General features: G+C 36.1%; 1 protein-coding gene across 2 annotated transcripts in view; it reads right to left on the bottom strand.

The window, feature by feature from the left end:
* The window catches only part of GPC6 (glypican 6), a 686,072-nt gene that overhangs the window by 597,949 nt on the left and 67,202 nt on the right, over positions 1–20,921 (bottom strand). The gene's annotated exons all lie outside the window — the stretch shown is intronic.

Below are 20,921 nucleotides of genomic sequence, written 5' to 3'. Positions count from 1 at the left end.
GCTGTGTATAGAGTAAACACAACACAGCAAGGCAGAATGCTAAATGTTTGTCATGATATAGCATACCAAATTTTATCTATTTTACCTTTAGATATTCACTGCAGGAGAAAGGAGCCTGAAGTCAGGATATCTTTTTATATTTATGTATATAAATGAATATCCCCCATATATGCATTTAAATATATATGTGTGGTATTTTATGCTTATATTTATTTATATGAATATGTCAAGGGTCATGTTTGTATTTATGTCTGTATGAAATTTACATATATACAGATATATGGATGTATTAAAGTGTTTCACAAGAAACATTAACAAAGTAAAGGAAAATAAAACGACATTCACCAACAGTGCCCCTTGCCCTTCATAGGAAATGAAGGGACAAAGGAGGAAACACTCCTACTTGGGACTAGAGATGGACCTAGTCCCTGCAGCACCCACTCTGAGCAGCTCAAAGACAGTCCTCAGCAAATGAAACAAATAAAATGCACATCTAAAACTCTGTTGAGCCACAGACTCTGGGGCAGAACTCCAGTTGGTTCTGATATTGATACTGTATCAATATCAAAATTCTTCACCCAAATACAGACATATCTGCTGCCGGTGACATAAATTAATGCCTTTTCTATGTCACTTTTTTCTCAAAAGGGATTAGGTATTTTATGGAGTTACTTCTTTTTAGTTCAGTCCACTGCGACTTTCACTGGTAAAGTGTTGAAGATACTAAGCAATGCTAAGATGCTAAGTCTGACTGTCACCAAATCCTGGGTTTAGGGTACTGAGAAGCAAAGGTGACTTCCAAAGGCAGAGATCACTCTTCACCCCTCCAGAGATCACTCCTTCACCCCTACAATACTTTCAATGAGCTACATCATTGAATTTTGCTGTCACAGTTTGCTGTTGCATGATACTCAAGAGACACGTGACTAAAAGGTACATTGACCACATAATATAGTAGAAAAACAAATCTTGGAAAGTCACTTGGTTAAAGAAAAAAAATGGCAAAATGGCTTTGCTGTAAATAAAATGAAAAAGAACACCTGGAAATACAGTACTGGTAAATGCTATGGCTTAAGTTTTAACATATTGTTCAAAAATAATACCACTCGCTAAAACAAATCTATAATGGAAAATTCAAAATACTATAAATTAAAAATAAAATAAAATAAAATAAAATAAAATAAAATAAAATAAAATAAAATAAAATAAAATATCAAGACTGGAGCAATATAGCTTTCTTCAAAAATGTCATGCAACAGGTAAATAGTCTCCTTCACAAAATATTCTAGAACTGAGATTTGTGAAATAGGTATAAAAGTCTGACCTGCCAACACATCGATTCTCAAACCAAATCCTTGAAATCTATGAGGTATTCAGCTATAAAACCACACAGTTTTTAAAGTTCAAAGCTATAAAGATACAAAAAGTAGAACCTGTGATGAATCTTTTCCAAAAAGAAACATCCCTTATGTTCTCACCTCTCACAAAACAAAGATATAACAAAATTTTCATCTTTTCACTCTTAGCTTCTACCTTTAGGTATCTTTAAGTGACTCCAGGCATTATGTTAGGTTATTCCACCATCAATTTTATTGTAATGTCAAATGCAATGTTGCCTAAATCATGCAAGAAAATTAAACTAAAAACTATTAAATAAAAAGACGCAAGCGCTTTAAATTGAATTGAATCAGGACATAATATTCTGGGATATCATTATATGTTTTCCTTGACCTTACATGCTCCAGCATTTGACAGAGGTGATGCTGAGATACAGGGCTACAAGATCAGCCAAAGGGCTGAGCTAGCACAATCACTCTCATATTCTCATATTCTTATTGTGCATCAATTTTTTTTTTAATCTTAGTGTTTTTAATAGCATTCTAGACCCTGGAGCTATGTGATTAGTATAATGAAGGCTAAGACTTGCATGAGCTATTTTCCAGCTCTCCTTATGAAGTTAAAATGGAAGTAGAACAAAAGATGGATATGGTAATTTCTTTAAGTAGAGCGTATCTGTCCACACACTCCCTCACTTCCATTTTATCAAAATATGATGGAACCAATCATACGAAATCCATAAGTGAAATGAAATTTATATATACACAACCATCTAAATTCCATGACCCCTACTATGTTACATATACCCTCACAACAATTTCTGGTTTCCTAATTATACTTTCTATCTGGAATTCCTCTGTTTCAGCTTGACACTTGTCTTTTGCATCCCATGGACACAGTATTCCCAAAGGGTTTGCTATGTTTTTTTTCTGGGCAAAAGCAGAACGAACACTTTATCTTCACCCTCCTAGATACACCTGACATGAATTTTTCACTGAATTATACTCATCTTTCAACCTTTGGAAGTGATAACTTCCCATTCCTTATATTCAAGGTACTTTTCTAACTTACATACATACACTTTCAGGGCAACTTGTTATAGACACAGCCTTTCATACTCAAGTATTCAGCCTATACTCATCACACTCCAAATGTGTGTCTTCATCACCACAGCATCTTTTGCTCTGTGCTTTATTAATGCAGTTTCACTTGTTCATTCACTTAGAATAATTCTACAGTTGAAATGTTTCCATCCTATTTGATTGACCATGTCACTCTTTGTCTTTATCACCGCTGTCACAGCCAATGTAAGCCATTTGTCTTCATTCCCATGCCCTGCATGTAATATTCTCACTGTGCCCATGATCTTCCATCCATTAACGTTATGATCCTAAGTTTTACTGTCCTCATATCAAAATATTCCACCTTTTTACTTTTTTTTGGTGGTTCCATACATTTGTGGGAAGCTCCACATAAACAGCCAGATGTATTCTCCCTCCTTCAAAACCTTCAAACTCTCCTTTGCTCTGATGACTTTAAATCATGAGAAAGATTAAATACGACTGTCTTTCATGCTGAAAAGCTATCCTGCTTCTTTTATACTTCTACTTCATTTATATCTATCTGTTATTTCTTATCGAGTACTTAGTTGTAATTTGGAGAAGTCAGGACATCCATTATTTTTTTACTTGGGGTTTATTATTCCATAATTTGGAATATAAATATTATGGAAGCCAAGATATGAAACCTGTAATAGTTTCCAGTAAGGAAGCAAGCGAGTTGTTGATTCATTAGATTATATAAGATTTGAGATTCTTGGGAAATGTTCCTGCTCACAGATCTGCTTTTCTGATTTCCCTTTAAAATGTCTGAAAACCATATACAGGCAGTCCATTTACAGCTCCCTGGTAATTAAGCAGCATGACTTGTGACAGTTTCACTCAACCCTCTTCTCTCTAATAAACAAAGATATTAAAATAATTATATGCACTTTACAGTGGAGATGGATGGAATCTAAATACTGAACATAACTTACAGTCCTTTCTCACATACATCAGAAGTTCCTTTTACTGCATATTTCAATGTGACAGGAGGGGAAGAAAGGGCAAAGTGGTCCTGAAACAGATTTTTTTTTTTTTTTTTTTTAGTTTTAGTTTTAGTATCCAATCCATATAAAACTCAAATACTGGAGAGAGACCAGATCCCAGACGCTCTGAAAAGGCATACAACATAAATTCTTTCACTCCTGGCACAGGTGTTTATAGTGTTCCTTTAAGTACAACCTCATTCCCCCAGTTACTTCTTAGAGCATAAAGTGAAAAGTACAGATTGAAAGCACCACTGTAATGTGATTGACTGGCTTACTAAAATATGCAATTTAAGAACTTAGGCAGCTGATGACATTCATGAGTATTCAAACTAATATAAGAATTTTGTGAACTTTTCCCCTTCAGCTCACCAGAAATGTTATTCTCTCCTTGCTCCTTTCAGGCATAAATTTGAAGCAATCATGTACCCAAGCAGCTCTGAGGTAGCTCAATCATTTTCCAGCTTCCTAGGTTGTAAGAGCATAGCAAAGGGCAAGAGGTATCTTCTGAAATTTGTAATCAGACATGATCTTCGACTGCAGTCCCAACAGATACTAACAACAGTGTCCTCAGCAAGCCCAAATTAAAATCACACCTGCTACACAGGACAAGGGACATGATAGCATTCCTAGAGTGAGTAAACTGTAGTTTCATTTATAATTGAACTTTTCCATCAGAACAGATATTCTTCCAAAAAACCTATACATATAACTATACATATATTCTGTGCTTCTATAGGATCTTGTGAGATTTTTGTATTCTCCAGATGGCTGGATAAACCTCATATTTTTTGACTCACTTTGCTGGTGATCCATCCCTTTTTCAATGTCACTGGAACATATTTCTTAGACACTGTTTGATCTCTTAACTCTTTAGCAATGCAGTTATTTCACTGTGGCATCTAAAAAATGATGCTGCATAGTTTGTTGGAAGCATATTTTTACCGTACGGCACTTTAACACCAATTTTATCAGTAATCCTGTTACATTAGAGTGTCACATTTCACCTAAAAACTCAGTCGAACTAGTTATCTTTGCTCTACTCTTAATCCTTACAATGATTATTACTTTTTTGTATTTCTCATGACTTAACATTTCTATTTCTGCTATTCAACATCTCTGAAACAATCTGCTTTCTTTACATCCATTGAGATTCCTGTGCTATGTCAGAATGTGCCTGAGAAATTCAACCTCTTCTAAATGGAACCTCAACAAAAGAAAGTAATATCTGCCTCATCATGGTTGCTAAAATGCTAGGTATGAATAAAAAAAGACAGAAAGAGATTGAGAAAGTGAAACAAACAAACAAACAAAAAACACAGATTTTTTTCCCCAAAACAGAAGGTAAAATACCTGCATTTTGAAAATCTGTTTGCAGTCAAAAAAGTTACAGCTATCATTACTGAATAATGAAGAAAGAACCAAGGTAATCTTCTGGATCATGCACACATTACTATATTACCTTCAGACAGATAGGACATTAATCTTGTGGGTGCTTTCAATTTTACTTCATAGCACTTCCAAGTTAACTCAACCTTTAATAGGAAAATTTTTGAGAGGAAAAGTCTGGAAACATACAATGCAGATTTTTGTTTTCAGAAAATGTTTTAATTAAGTTAGAGGTAGCATTGCTCATGGAAAGGTCAGAACACAGGGAAGGAGATGGTAACTGCCATATACAAAGCGCACAACAGAATAAAGACCTCTTTGTATGAAAAAATATCCCAAAGTCAGAAAAAAAGTTGAAGAAATAATGCTGAGTCTAACACTCATATATAGAAAAATATTTTTATAGAAAAATTATGAATCTTGGACATGAATACAATGTAATTCTAAGGTATAAATCTATCACATACCTATCAGTTTAAAGTAGACTTTTGTTCCAAAATCTTTCTCTCTGACACACTTAAAAAGTGTACTGTAATCTTCTTGACTTACTATCAGATATAAGTATCAGCTAACAAATGCTGGTTTAAAATATTCAAAATCGTATATATAAGTCATTTAACATTAATTATAGGCTGTGAACCATCAAAATTTTCTTAAAAGATAGGAAGCAGATGGAAAATTAAAAAATAATCCTAAAAAAATGTAAGGGTCATCTTCTCAAAAACTTTATTTAAAAGTATTTTTCACTTTCAGAATCCGAGGGTGTAAAAATATCTCACTCTATTCTGGTAAAACTTTCACCCTACTGAAAATAATATTAATCTGAGAGCCATTCCATTAATACAAAGAGTAAATTCAATAATTAATAATTAGAAAGTTATGAATTTATGGCTAGAATTCAGTATTTCCCATATATTAAAGCATGGAAAAACAACAGCATATTGCATAACTTGGCTACAGTACTGGTTATGGGCCACTGGGTGGGAGGTACATGCCTGCCCGATGACATACTCATTTTACTTCACTAGAAGAGGGCAAAGATAAAGAAGGGCCAGCAGAAATGAAAGATGTTATAATCTGTTCCACCTTTTAAAGTGAATCTTTAAAGTGAATCTCTGTATTTGGTGATGTCATTTAACATTATTCTACCTTATCCATCTTCTCACAGACAATTTTTCATATATTGCTTAAATTAAACCATAGCTGTGTTTCATGTCTAAACAACTGTGGCACCTTTAAAGTGAATTATGGTTATTCACATAAGCAGTATAGAGAGCTCAGTACGTTGTGCTGACTTAGTACATCTCAGTCTTACGAATCCCATAGCTTTTAGACCCATTAGTGGCATAAGTGGTATATTTAGAAAAAGCATGGTGGAGATTGATCACTATAAACCCACTGCCTCAAAGTGATTGTCTACTGCCATGCCTAGTAACAGTCAAGATACGCATTGCTCCTTGTTTATGGTTGTCAAGTGTATTCCTAATACATAGACTGGTACAAAATAGAAGTTGGTGTTTGCTAGCTAGAGACTGAGCCACCAGATAGCAGGGGACATTCACTCAAGGAGCCTGACTGTCAAATCCAGGAGATTGAACCTGACCCATCCAAGTTACATCTGTTTCCCTAATAGAATATTCCTTTTAGTTGGAGGAACTGTACAACTAAAAGTCCTAAATAAGGCAGAAGTCAGTACAACAAAAAGAACTGAAGAAGTACAAGCAGGTTTATCCAAAGCCCTACTTATATTTACACACTGAAATAAGTTAAAACACTTAGAATTCTGCCAAGAAGCAATTCTTCCTAAAGGAAACCTGAAGCAAATAGCATGTAGACAATATAACCTTCTAAGCAAGGAATATGGTCTTAAGAGAAACCTTACAGTTCTAGTCTTGACGTAAGAAAATAAAGCATTTTTTTCTTTCACTTATCAATCGTCTTTAATAAACACTTGAAAAATGCAATATAGGCAGCATAGTAGCAAGTATTACCTGCATTTTCAGTTCAGCAAATATTTGAGTTAGGAACAATTGCCAAGATTTTTCGGCCAGCACAGTCTGCCAGATTTCTAAGAGGGTAGTGCAAAATGCCAACAAGCCCTCTATCTTCACAGCATGGTTTTGAGAATATGAAAAGTGAACTTACTTGTCTCTTCTTCAAAAATACCTGCATAAAGGTTGGAGCTAGTAGTGACAGGATCAAGAGATGAAGACGTGTGTCTCAGTGACCATAAAACTCACCTTTGTACTGGAGAATTCAAAGCATTCCTAGGGAGTTTGTTTTATATCTGCTTTGGTTCTGACTGGTTTATTCTTCTAACATCACCTACGTTCATGAAATATGGTGACCTGTAAGGATTCAACACACCAACCTCTAGCGGAGGTGCAACACATCTGTCAGAACAAATGTGATCTGCCTGGAAAATGCCAGAAAATAGGCAATTTGGGAAGATAGTGTGAGTGAAAGAAGAGTTGGGTGAAGGAATGCATGAGAAAAGACATGCAGAATATTTTGCTTTGTAGTATGTTCATCTCTTCATAAACATGTAAGGCAAGTACATAGACAAATGCAGTGTGTAGTTATTGGGCAATCTGTGCCTGGAAAGCCGAACACTTGGAGAGGAAAGCAGAAAAGGTTTGAAGACCAAGTCCATTTTTGTTAAGAGACAGTAAAATGACTCCTTTTGGATTTAACAAGTTTTGGACTGAGCAGTTTCCCAAGATAAAGAACTTTCTATAGTTCTGTGTTTGAAATAAGATTATATATTTGCTGATATGTTTAGCAAACTCCTTGATATTATTATGAATTCATTTCTGGAAATGTCTAGAAAAATAGATGAATCTTGCAACACAGAGAAGCTGCCTTTTCATATTTTATGAAACACAATTTAATCCTCACTTAATATCTTTACAAGCAGCTCCTTAGACGATAGCTGGATTTTTATGTAGAATTTCTTACCTTAGTGTTAAGAAGTCTGCAGAAACCAAAGTTTTATAGCAGAAACAGCAAAAATAAACCTATAACTCACCAGTGACTGTCAATATTGCTGAAATAATGATCACTTATAGACTACTACTGCAATATCTCATCAAACACACAACACTATAAATGCTTCAGATATTAGATGTGAATTTCTGACAGTGCTTTTAGGCAACAAATTCAGGAGCACATTCCCAATGGTCACATAGTTCCACTGAGGACTTCATGTACTGCTCCGAATCATGTTCATATTAATATCTTATATTTCTGCTATTATGGCTGAACTGCAGTGTACATGGACCTCAAAAATTTGCTTATGAACAAAAAACTACTGTTTTTGAGACAACACTGAAACACAATCCTTACATAAAAATAAATAGGAAAGGAGTAGAGGTTTTCTTGTTGCTTATTAGGGCAACTCCGGTTCTAGAAATACTGTAAAAAGAAGACCATATACTTCATATCAGCAGTAAATTCAAAATGTCAGTGCAAGGCTGGCCCTCAAACTTCTCTCCTAACATTTTCCAAAGCCTGGACATTTATCTGTGAGTTACGTGAATTATACTTTTGTTTCCATTGAATATTTCCAGGTGGAAAGAAACATGCAAGATTTGCATTAAGCAGCAAGGATTCACAGTGCAATTAAAAAAGAGACTGCATTTACAAAGGTTCAAAAAATCTCAAGTATTTGAAAATGTAGAAACTCATTTCAAAAAAGGTACTGCTTCTTCATGCTGTGTGCTATTGCATCTTTTTGGTGTGTCATCATATACTTTATAGGCCCTAATTCAACTCCCCACAGTAAAAACTTCTCTCAAAATTGGATTTAGATCCTAAAACCTACCATCAGCATTTCTGAGATACTCTTAGCTAGCACAGCCTCTGCGAAACTGAGAGTTAGAATAGGAAACCAAATTTCAAACACAGTGCGGAGATATTAATTACGTCACATTTTCACAAGCACATTCCAAAATAAATCTTCTTCCTTCCCAACAGCCCTCAGCATTACCTTGGTTAACAGTAAGTTGTGCATACATTTTCTTGTAATTGCACTGCTAAATTATTTCTCCAAGCGGATTCAATGACTGAAGCAGGGTAATAAATGTATATTGTAATTTTCAGTTATCTGCTTCCAAACCATAGCACAGTTTGCCTAGCCCTTTCTTCAGCCAGCCACCCAGCTTATAGCTTAATGCATAAAACAGCATAAACCACAGACTGACCACAAAGTACTTTAAATTGCAACAGGCTTTTTGTTTGTTTTTTGAATGATGAAATTTCACCTGCTTGCAACCAAAAGCTGTTTAACAAGGATTTCCTAAAGAATTAGCCCACCGGTCTGTAATAAGTAGCAGAACTACTATGTTTTCCCCCCTCCCTCCTGCTTTGGATATCAGTATTTTATCTGGATTCCAGTTCTTACCATTATTCTTCTGCTAAGGACATCCTCAGATTTCCAGCAATTACTTTCCATTTATAGACAACATCTCAGAAAGTTCATGTGAAATCCACTTGAACACATGAAATGTGATGATAATTTTATGAGCACAGTACAACTGCTAAAAAGCACACCTGCTGTTCTGGAAAGGCTTTAATGCACTGTAGCTGTAAGAGAAGGTGGGCAAGTTTCAGAGACTTAGTGCGAACCTCACAAACCTGGAGAAAACAAACTGCCAATGTGCAAGCATCTTCACTAACCTTCATGTTCCTCATCTTTGCAACAACAAATGTAATCTTCTGTGAAAATGTTTCTGACTAGCACTTAAAATATTATGCAAAAATTAAAATCTGTTCAGGCATTTACTCATTCTAGATGCATGTGGTCTTTAGCAACTGATCTGCACTGCAGCCACTTGTTCCTATACCACCGGCTGCATGCCTTCTCTTTGGGAGGATGCTGTTTTCACTGCTGCTTTCACCACCACCGTACTTCACTGGCATTTCATACACGCGCAAAGGGCAAAGTGGAGATTAGATTCCTGAAAAAAACCTGCATCTTGCAGGGCTATCTGTACTTACAGTGAATGAATTTTCTGAGTTGTCTCTAAACATCATTTCAGGAACTTATCAAACTGCAAGTGTTTTTAAATGAAGTGGGAGTTTCCTCTATCTTTTCTTTCTGATTGCTCCCTCCTTTCCTTTTCCCCTTGTCTCAACTAATACAGTGCTCGCATTGAGGCTTACTGCGGCGTCAGCCTGATTTCCATGCACGGTCTTCCTTCCCTGGGATATAGAGGAGAACTGTTTCCCAGGGCACTGGATAGCAGCGCTCTGTCCTCCTTTGGACTCCGGGTGATTTTTCAAGTACAAATGGGAGACAATTCCCCTCTCTGTGAGATTCTATATCTCTTTATGTTTTAGCTTTTTTTTTTTTCTTTTTCTTCCTCTAAAGTCTTCTCTCTAAGTCTGCGTATCTTGAGAAGAGCAGTAAGAAATATGGATTTGAACACACAGCTGGAGTAAGAATTCTGTTTAACTAGTTCTTTTTCCTCTTTTTTTTAATCACTGCAGCCATTCCTGTGAGCATAAAAAAAACAATTATCATTAAAAAATTACTCTTTCTCACACATTAACCACATGTCTCAGAAAGTCTATAACTTAGCTTACATTAGAAATGGGAATTGGAAAGTATTTCTCAGTGAAAAAGCCATAATTTATATCTTTTTTTTTTTTTTTGGACACTTCCCTGCTACATGAAAACAGATTTTATCTAATGAGCCTAATCATTGCTCATTCCCGCTCAAGTCAGTGAAGAATGAATTTGACAATTGCTTCCTGAAAACTCGAAGAAATTAGAGGGTTCAGACTAACAATTCTGCCTTCCTTCCCCTTGTCACATCCATTCCAGTTATAATTAATCTAGGAAATCTGGTGAGGCTACAGGCCAACGGGGAAGGAGAAGAGAATAAAATGAGTACAATTCCTACATAAAGTAAAAACCCTGACATCTCTTTATCAGGCTTACTGCAAAGTAAAATGCTACCAATAAGACTTATAGGCAAAACCGCCAGTAGTCCTCTGACACTCAAAAAGTAAGACTCATCACCCATCAGATATGCTTGAAGTGCACTCAACAAAGTGGGCAACTGGCTGAGTAGGACTCTACACTTCAGCTTTGTGCCATTAGGGATGAAGCAGGGAGACCTTTCAAGTTATGTAACTCTTGCAAACTATGGAAATGTTGGCATTGCAATAATATAAAGCAGGAAGGAACCTGTCTACAGCAGCGTACACCAGCTATCTCCTTCAGCATGCCCTATTTCCTCTTCCCATCTCCAACTGCCCATGAAAGCTTTATAGAAAAGGAAGGGCAGATGGTCGAAGCCAGCTTGACCATTTGTGTAATGTGAAAGTCACTGCAGCACAAATAATGCATCTTTATTACACTCCCTTTATTACAGTGCTGAAATCATAAATTTGATATATGTTCCCAAAAAGCCTTCATGTTTCATTTTTCTCCTGTTAGCAAATTTAGAGAGTTTATACATTTTAGATTTCAACTTTTCCTTTGCAGACTACAGACCAGTGGAGTCATCATTTCCTTGGATTTCTTCACATAAAAGTTCACCTCACACAAAACTTTCAAACATTGTCCTCCTTCATTTATCATATTTCAAGCATGCTATTTTCAATATACATCATATTCAGCTATAAGTACATATATGACTATAAAAGTCCACAGAATGTCAGAGCATCTTGCCTTTATAAAACAACTGTCACTCCACAACATTTGGTATACACGGATTGTCACTGTCACAGCAATGTCTTGGATACTATGTAGGCACAGTAAATGAGTATGGAAGAAACAGATAGGCTACACAAAATAATGTTCAATGGTGAAATCATGGTGAAATTAACTGCAAATTTACGTGATAAAAGTTATCTCGAGTGTGCTGAACTTCAGCCGTTGTTATGTAGAGACTTTCCTGCATCCTGAATTAAGGGACTGATCAGTTTCTTAAACAAAATAATCAACATGTTTTGACATAATTAAAACTAATGTTAACACACTAAACACACCCAAAAAAGTCCTCGCAAGGAAAAAGTGTTGACAACATTTGTCAGTTTAAACACTTTCTGGCAATAGCTCAGCTTGTTAACAGGCTATGAAAGACTGCTCTATTAAGCTCAGGGTGATGCTAAAATGGTTTCAAACAAGGCGATAGCAATTTTCCTCACCACCAAGTGAGGTTGCCTGTTGAGAAAGGCCACGGCACGCTGCAGGTCTTTGCTATTCATAGGTATTGATTGTAATGAGGAAGACGTTTTATGGCTATCCAGTGTTATACTGAGTTGCATGAATAGCTACGTTTTTATTAGGAGTTGAGAGTCACATTAAAATGACTTAGAATACTGCTAAGTTTAATAGCATTTCTTTTTAATTTTAACTGAAGCAATGGTCCATACAAATAGTAAGATAGATTACATATAATCCATTGTTTTTAACTTAAAAACAGCCTTTGAAAATAGTTTAATAAGTGCTACCTTTTAAAATTTACCCAACTATCCCTTGCATCAATAAAACATTTTCCCTGATCAGAATTAGATTAATTTTTGGTGCTAAGTGAAATTCTGAACTTGGGGCAAGCATCCAGACCTGCGGGAACATGGCTTCAGTAAATATTGCAAGAAAACCTTAATGAGGCATAAAAGAGAAAAAGAGCAACAGAAAAAAAGAGTATTCGCCAATAGGAAAGAAAACGTAAACCTGGTTAGTGTGCAGAGTAAAAGAGAAAATTACAGCATCAGCTCTTTGAAGTCATTCTGGATTCTGCAGACTGCAGTCACCATGCTACACAGTAGTATTTTTTAGATGGGTATCAACGGTTGCCATTCGAACATCAATCTCTGTTGGAGGGATGTTTTCAGCTCCTCAGTTAAAGCATCCTGCTAGCAGAGATGTGGTAAATGTAGGAGCGAGTTTTATTCTGTTCCATCAAGCAGCTAAATTACAGTGTCTCGATAATCCTCTCTGCTGGAGGAGGGAGATCTCTGATGAAAGCAGACCTCTGGAAGGAGTTCCTTAGCAAGCTCCTTCCGAGGAGCCTGCCAGCACACCTCAGCTGCCAGCTGTGCCAGCTGATGACTTGGCTGCCGCTTCTCCTCTCTCCCTCCGTGTTAGAGGACTCTAACATGACTGAGAGAGATTTCTGCCTTAGCGACATGTTGTCACCGTAATTTCTTCCTTCCACATATTACAAGATATGTATACAATAAATTCTGGGCTAGATTATAGGGACACGTATTTCTGACACCTTGTTCTTTCATATTGTACATCCAATATTCACATTCTACCAAAGAAATGTAGTTATGAAATGTGAGATACCGAAGTTTGAAGTTTAATGACCTAAAGTTCCCTTTAGAGTCAAGGAAGAGGGATGTGCACATGCACCCACTCTTTTCCTAAGTGCAATGCAGGTGGCTGTCCTCTGATGATAGAGGGATCTTAGGGCAACTACATTTCTATCTATCTGAAGTGCCTCAAAAGAAGTCTAGAGAAAAGTTAAGAATGTGTCTGGCCTGTGTTGTGAACAACTATGTGCTCATAGTTCCTTCTGTAGGCAGACCTAGTATCAAAACTAGATTTTAAAATATTAATGCATATACCAAAAGAAGAAACAGTATTTTCCTGTAATTAAAGTACAAGACTAGGAGCCGCAATTTCTGGAGTTCTGCATTTACCATTCTTTCAGGGTTTTCTTTTTTGGCTATTTGGGTCACTTTCTGTATCCAGAAGATAATCTGCCAGTGACCTCTATATTGCCCAAGTTCTGCGTTTGGCCAAGGGGCCTTCAAGACAGCACCGCATGTTTTCATTTTCAACCCGGAGTGTCCTGTTCCTCCAAGCGAGCAGAACACCAAGCTCCACACCAAACTCCTGCTCCATCACCAGCTAGAGCAGATCCATGCTGAAGTGCAGCTCTTTAAAGCCCCTTTACCTTAGTGCAAAAGGCCAAACTCCTTTATCAGAGAGACTTTTTAAACATCCCTAGTGATACAAAAGAAGTACCTCCAAGTAAGTGTGTATCACAGCCCTCAGTAAGAAACGTAAATGCACCTCAGCATTATTAGCACTAGGCAACTGCTGATACACAGCAGCTTTTCTCCTACAGTGTTTTTCTATCTGATAACACATGCTTGTACAATTGCTTTAATTTGAATCTATGGAAATTCATAGCAGAGGGCAGATCAACCTCTGGTTTTTAATAAATGATCGCACTGACAATTAAAATTCCTGGTGACAGGCGAGTTACTGTTAAAATCTATGATTGATGTTTAGAAGAAAGATCTGGAGCAGCAGGGAGTAGAGCAGCTAGTAGAAAGCCTTAATAAAAATCAAGGTAATAAACCTTTTGCAAATATCAATTTTAATTATTTTTTAAATTACCCTTTCCTCTTCCATCTCTTTCATATGGCCCAATCATGTGAAAAGTTAATCATATTTTATAATAAAAAACATCTACTGCTCTTTTTTTCCATCATCTGTAGCAGAATTTTTCAACAATCTAAGCCATTACGCTAAAATGAAAATTTCTTCTGTTATCAGAGCATAAGGATGTTTTATAGTTACACTGTTTTACATTAGTAAAGATTTTTTTACCCACTCATTGAAAATTCTTGAGCACTATTTCACTATAAGATTTTTATTACCAATTTCCTGTATTTGATAATACCTGTACAAGAACTGGCCAATCTCTTTGCTCGGAAAGGCTTTTTTTGCCCAGAATTTCTGAACTATTTGCCAACAATAAAGGAAGTAAGTTAAGTCCTTCCAAGTCCAGTAAAAGCACAGAATTTTCTAAACTATTTATCAGAAGTCCTGGAAATGAAGCACAATGCAAAAAGATAGCTGAAAAGAAGTTTCCTTTGAGTTCTTAAAAGACCAGTGACACGGACTTTTTATTTTCATCTCATAGGCACCTTCTTCCTCTACTCCCACAGGTTGAAGAAGATTTTGTCTACAAAAAGCTCTCAATGTACTTTCGTGTGGACTGAGAGACACAGAGCACTGCATCTTCATTTGTAGAGGTGAAAGAAGTAGCAAATTTCCAGAAGTGATTTGTTAAATGGAAGAAAAAGTGCATGGGGGGCACTAAAAAGTGACACTCCCGGCAGGGAAAGTAAAACCTATGGGTTTTAAGTTTCACTCATCCCTCTCAATCCCCAGAGTGTTTCTAATTCCAACTGTAATGATGTTTAAATGGGTGGCAGTGAGGAATAATGAACTCTGTGATCACTGGCCAGTTCTGACTTACAGCTCTTAGCACATTAAACTGTATATCCCATTCAGAAATTTCATTTTTACTACTTTTATTTACTTTTTGCTCTGAGAATGATACTCTTCAAGTTTTTCTGCTGTCATTATGACCACCACATTTTAACTTTGGAAGAGACCAGTTTGTTCAAAGATCGGTAAAAAAAAAGCCTTTGACCCTCGGAGTCAGGTATCTCTTTTAGTTGTAGCTGTGGATCATGGACTAGAGCCATAGACCACAGCTACAGTCTATGTAGCACAGAGCAAGTGCTATCCAAAATATGGATGTGCTCCAGAAGGGCCTGTACAAAACATCTGTGTGGTGCCACAGCTCAATGGGTCAGCCCTGTTTATCTGGACCCCAACATCCCATTCCCAAGCTGCTTCCAGGAGCAGGACCTCCCTGATCACTAGACTGGACAAAACCACCTTTCAGCTCACAAAAACAGGCGAACCTGTACGCTTCATGCTGTACAGCAAGCTCAAAGAACACTGAAGAAACAAAAATTTTCATCCTCTGTCCCTATAACTTCATACTAAGTCAGGGAGAAGACTTGCTATTTACAGAATGAGTTTATCACAATTGATGTTTTTTTTCAAATAAAAGCTGTTGTACATATGAGCTCAATTTGATGTGGCATTGCCTAGTGGTAGACAGAGATAATACAAAACATAATGCAATTTACCGCTTCATTTCTTCATAAAACCCAACCAACAACATTTACAACAGAAAAGGAGTTGAGCAGAATGAATAAAGTTGGGTTTCTGCAAAACAATAAATAATGCTCCCTGCTTGCCTAAACAATATTTTCGTTCTCTAGTGAAACAATCAAGGCATTGCTCAGCACTCAAAGTCTCCTACTTCAACGGAGGAAAATAATTTCCTTTTTTTGATACTGTATCTGCTGGAAAGCACGTGTCTAACACATTTCTTCACGTTTATATATATATACTTTGTGTTTTCTGACAAGAAAAAAGGAAGCTAGGGTCAAATGCCTAACTCTCGAATACTTAGGGTAGGACAAACATGACTCCCAGCCTATGTGACTCGCAACTCTCTTAAGCTTTGAGTAGATAAATATAATTTTTTTTCCTTAAGTTATCAGAGCATTTATTTCATGTATGTACTTGATTGGTTCACTTTGATTACTTTAATTTTCAAATTTAGTTCATTACAAAGGTTATCTGTAATTAATTAGACCATAAAAACGTTCTTTACAAACAACATAAAAACAATAAAAATTTGTTCGTTATAGGATTCAATCTAATCAACAAAAGGCTTTCTTTCTTTTACTTTGCGTCTCACAGGATAAGACCATTGCATTTTAAAGTTGTAGCATACGAATGAACTTTTGTTAAGCTTTTAAGTACTCTTTTCCAAACAACATGAATGGAATCCCTTATCTAACAGGCCAAAATATTATTAAATTAGTAGATTGCACACTATACATTTCCACCTAAGTTTGCTCTGCCTATGGATGCAGACAACTGAGAAAAACTTGAGTAATTGTACAATCTTCAGGTTCATATTTCCCTTTTAGTTGTAAGTTTGCAAGTGCTGAATTTTGTTCACTTTCTTTTTTGTTCTCAGTTGTTAATCACACAGAATACAGTTAAATCTAAGAGACTGTAAAACAAAATAATGCTACTGTATTATGTCTTTTAGTGTGCTTTATCCCTTTGAACTTAAAGAAAAAAAAAAGATTCAAAAGCCAAGATTCCTTCAGCCCCAACACAGAGCGTTCTGTCCACATCCCTGCTCGCACATACGATTGCAGATCTCCTTTCAGACCATGCAGACAGATAACATATAATCTTCTGCTTGCTCTCTCTTGCACCCTCCAGCAATTGCTTTAATCTCTTGCCAGACATGAATTTTAGATGTGAATCTTTTTGTTTTTCTCAGTTATGCCAGTACTTGTAAATTTGTATCTTTCCAATATCTCTGTCAGAAAGGGCAACTATTTTCACTATTGCAGTCAATAGACATTTTGGAACTCAGGTTAGTGTGACATGCATGTTCATGGTGACACATGGTAAATGCAAGTCAGCCTCAGGTCAGATATTTTTATTCCGTATTCTGCTTTTCAGCATAGACCAACCTTTACCCATTCTTTTAAAAAATGGTCAGAATTCAAAAGAAAGTGTACATTTCTCAATTCATTAAAGATTACAAAACACAGAGGAAGCTTAAAAATAGTTGAAGGTTCCACTATACAGGAGGACCTCAAATTTCACTGAAGATTGCACAAAATAAAAATTTGGTTCAGGCACTACCACCTGTGTTCAATTTGACTTTGAAAGAAGTTTGTATCTACTGCCCATTGAATCTGCTGCCCCAAATGAAAGAAGTTGGTTTTGAACCAAAACTGATTGATGGTCCAAAGCTATGCTGAAGTTACACAGATTAGTTTCAAAACAGTTAAAAAAGAAGCAATATCCAAAAGGTAATATTGGATAATCTAACCAAGATATGGGAATATAGTCCTAATGTTCCATTCATGATTATTAAATTTTATGCATGAATAGTTCCTAATTTAAATAGGTTCATTCAGCAACCTCAATGATGTGCCAAAGTAAACCACAAAAGATGCTCTGTGCAGTTCCAGTGCAGTGGGACCCAAATCCCACTTCCATAGGCTTACACAGGGCACACCTCCATAGTTCTATCTATCTGCCTTACAAGCAATGTGTCTTCAGCGTGTGAAGCCTCTAATTTCAAACACAAGGGCCATTTCAAAATAATGGTCAATTAACACTAAAATCCTTTAAGCACTTCATCCAAATCAATCCCAAATGAGTATCTAATGACTAATGTTACTAACACAAATTCCAAATAAATTTGTAATAATTAAGCTGTTATTTTCGAGCATTACTTCTACTATTACATATGTATGTGTGTGGTTTTTGCCTGTGGTTCTATCTTTGAAACTTCATCTCAGATTGACCTGAAACACATTTTACCTTGTATGCAATGTGATACAGTAAAATAATCTATAAACCAAAGCAAACAATACATGATAGATGAATTGCACTGACTGAAGAGTTACTGTTTTGGGAACTGGATCTCATCCAGATGAAAAAGCTGAAGCCCAATCCTTTAAGGAAGTGCCAGTGACAATGACCCATTCTAGTTGGAATGAGGTGTAATACCTACATGTCCAAATTAATTAGGTGAAGTAAACGGAGCCTCCAGAGTCTAAACTGCATGTCATTAATTTGGAAAAAAAAAATATTGAGTTAAATGAAGTTGACCTTCCTGGCCATCTATGTATCCTGTTCGGAGCTTTACAATGTCAGACTAGAGACTATCTGAGTGTACGTATGTTCTCAAATAGGCAATGAAACTTCTTTATTAAGCTTTTTTTTTTTTTTTCCCCTCTCAGTTTTGAATCCGGAGCATGTAGATCCAAATGCTGTATCTGAAATAAAGCATTTACAACCTGAGTGTGTCTTCTTTTCTCTATCTCTCCTAAAGAACACAGAACACAGTGTTATTTGATTAAAAGTATAAACAAAAGATAATGACTCTTTTCTAAATTATCTATTTCTTCCTGTTTTGGAGCAGAACAAGTTACTGACACAAGAAGAGATCTTAAGACTTCTCAGTATAAAAGCCAGTATTTTAGAACCAGAAGCTTAGCTTCAATAACATTTAAGAGCACCAATAAAATCCATCATTTTATTTCATGCAACTTTTTCAGCAGAGATAAAATTAACATGCAATTTTTACTCTCCTTTTTTTCCTTCTACATAAAAGACCCTTTGGCAATGCACTTTGTTAACCTATGGTGAAGACGGCTATCATAAAAGAATGTTGAAAACATGGTAAAAATGGAAAAACTGAGGCAATGGTAATAAAAATACAAATAATAAAATTTATAACAAGTGCACCTATATAAAATGCTATACTGATTGCATCCATGTTGATTCCTTTCCAATGGGTTTATAACTTGTGAAGAATATCATTATAGTTTCTCATTATATTTGTATACAAATATAAGAACTTGCCTTCGTCATCACAGCATTGCATTTTGATCACTTTTCACTCATCAATTTCTTAGTTCTAATCCTGCCTGCTAATTTAGCTCTCCCTCTCCTCTGATCTCATTGTGGTTGAAATTTAATTAGACTGGACATTGGCCATGTCATTACTAAAAATGTTCAATAGTACAAGATCCAGGACAGATTCCTACAGAACACATTGCAGCTTGACAGGGAACAATACACTCTCCACAGTCCCCCAACTAATTACACACTCATGTAACAGTGGTTTAATTTAGTTCATGAGTTCTTATGAGAATGTCATGTGAAACAGTGTGAGAAGCTTAAGTTGTCAAGACACATGACATCTCCTAGTTCACCCTCTTCTCGAGAACTGTTATCCTGTCAAAAAAAGATATTAGACTGGCATTACACAGTTTCTCCTTGACAAATTCATTTTGGCTATTAGTCATCTCCCTCCTATTCTGCAGGTGCTTAGAGTTCATTTGATTTCATTATTTGTTCCAGGGGTTCTTTTTTACTTCTTTTTTCTTTTTTTTTAAGAAATTGAAATTATGCTGATGGTCCATAATTTCCCAGTTTTTTTTCTTCTTCTCCTTCATAGAGACAAGCAAAGTCATCTCTTTCTGAATTTTCAGAAACTTCCTGCATTCTCCACAAAAAGAATTGCTAATAGAATGTGAGAATGTTTCATCTGGTTATTTAAATATTGTAAAATAAACTTTATTATAAACAGCCCATTTTAAAATATCTAATTTATCCACATGCTCTCTCACATGGAAGAAATTCTTTTATCATTCCCATCTGAGATCTTAGCCCTTTCTGATGCCTGTCGGTTGTGGTAACTAATCACAGTAGGCCTTACTAATGAAAACTAGAAAAGGCTTAAGAATTTTTGCAGTTTTAGTATCATCTTTCTTTCCTTCTTTGTCTGGTAGCATACCAACACTTTTATTGATCTTGCTTTTATTAATGTATTTATAAAATGGTTTTTCTTCTATATGCACAACAATTTCATTTTATGTCTTTTTTTACATCACACTTAACTTGGTGTTTTGGCCTTTCCAATTTTGTTAGCTTTTCACACTTTTGCGATTTTTAAGGCCTGTTTGGTAACTTGACCTGCTTTCCACTTTCTGTGCATTTTTTTTTCCTGGGGCTGATGAAAAACACCAGGATTAGTTAAGGGAGCTGCTTCCTAGTATTGAGGTGGTTTCTGTTTCTCCCTTTAATATAGTTTCTTGAGGAAAATGCCAGTGCTAGTAAATGCAGATTTATTTGCCATGAGCTCTTACCCACCAGTCCTACCAGTTTGTTCTTATAATTTATTGTTTTTATTATGGTCTTCACTTTCTTTTCCTTGATGCGGTAAATCATTTTATGTCCTCACTACACAGGGTACAGAAAGTTAGAGTAAACCTCTCTGTATTTTCAGCTACTTTTTCTTTTTTTTTTTTTTCCCCTACTAATTTGCTGCTAGCTACCTTCACAGCCTCATGCAGCAATTGGGGCTGGACAAGGTCTCTGAACGGGAGTTAGTCCAACCTCCCTTTCCGCTCAAGGCAAGGTTAATTTCAAAGTTAGATCAGATTGCTCAGAGCTTCACGCTAGTGGAAAATCTGAAATTTGAAAATCTCCAAGGACGTAGATTCCAACACCTTGCTGGGCAGCTGTCTCTCCTCATAAACCATCTTCATTCTGAATATTTTTTTCCTTATATTGAATTCAAATACTCTGCGTTGCAATTCGAGACAGTTGCCTTTTCATGATGCATTTCTGAGGATGGTCTAACTTTTGTAACACCCTTTATGCAGTGCCAAACTGCAGTTAAATCCACCCTGGCCTGCTCCCCCTTTTCTCCAGGACAAA

This window comes from Tinamus guttatus, unplaced genomic scaffold, assembly GCF_059628265.1.
Source record: "Tinamus guttatus ecotype Peru unplaced genomic scaffold, ASM5962826v1 Tinamus_guttatus_pri_ptg000180l, whole genome shotgun sequence".
NCBI classification, from domain to species: domain Eukaryota; kingdom Metazoa; phylum Chordata; class Aves; order Tinamiformes; family Tinamidae; genus Tinamus; species Tinamus guttatus.
The sequence above is the reverse complement of the archived record's forward strand: the minus strand, read 5'-3'. Positions and strand labels throughout refer to the sequence as shown.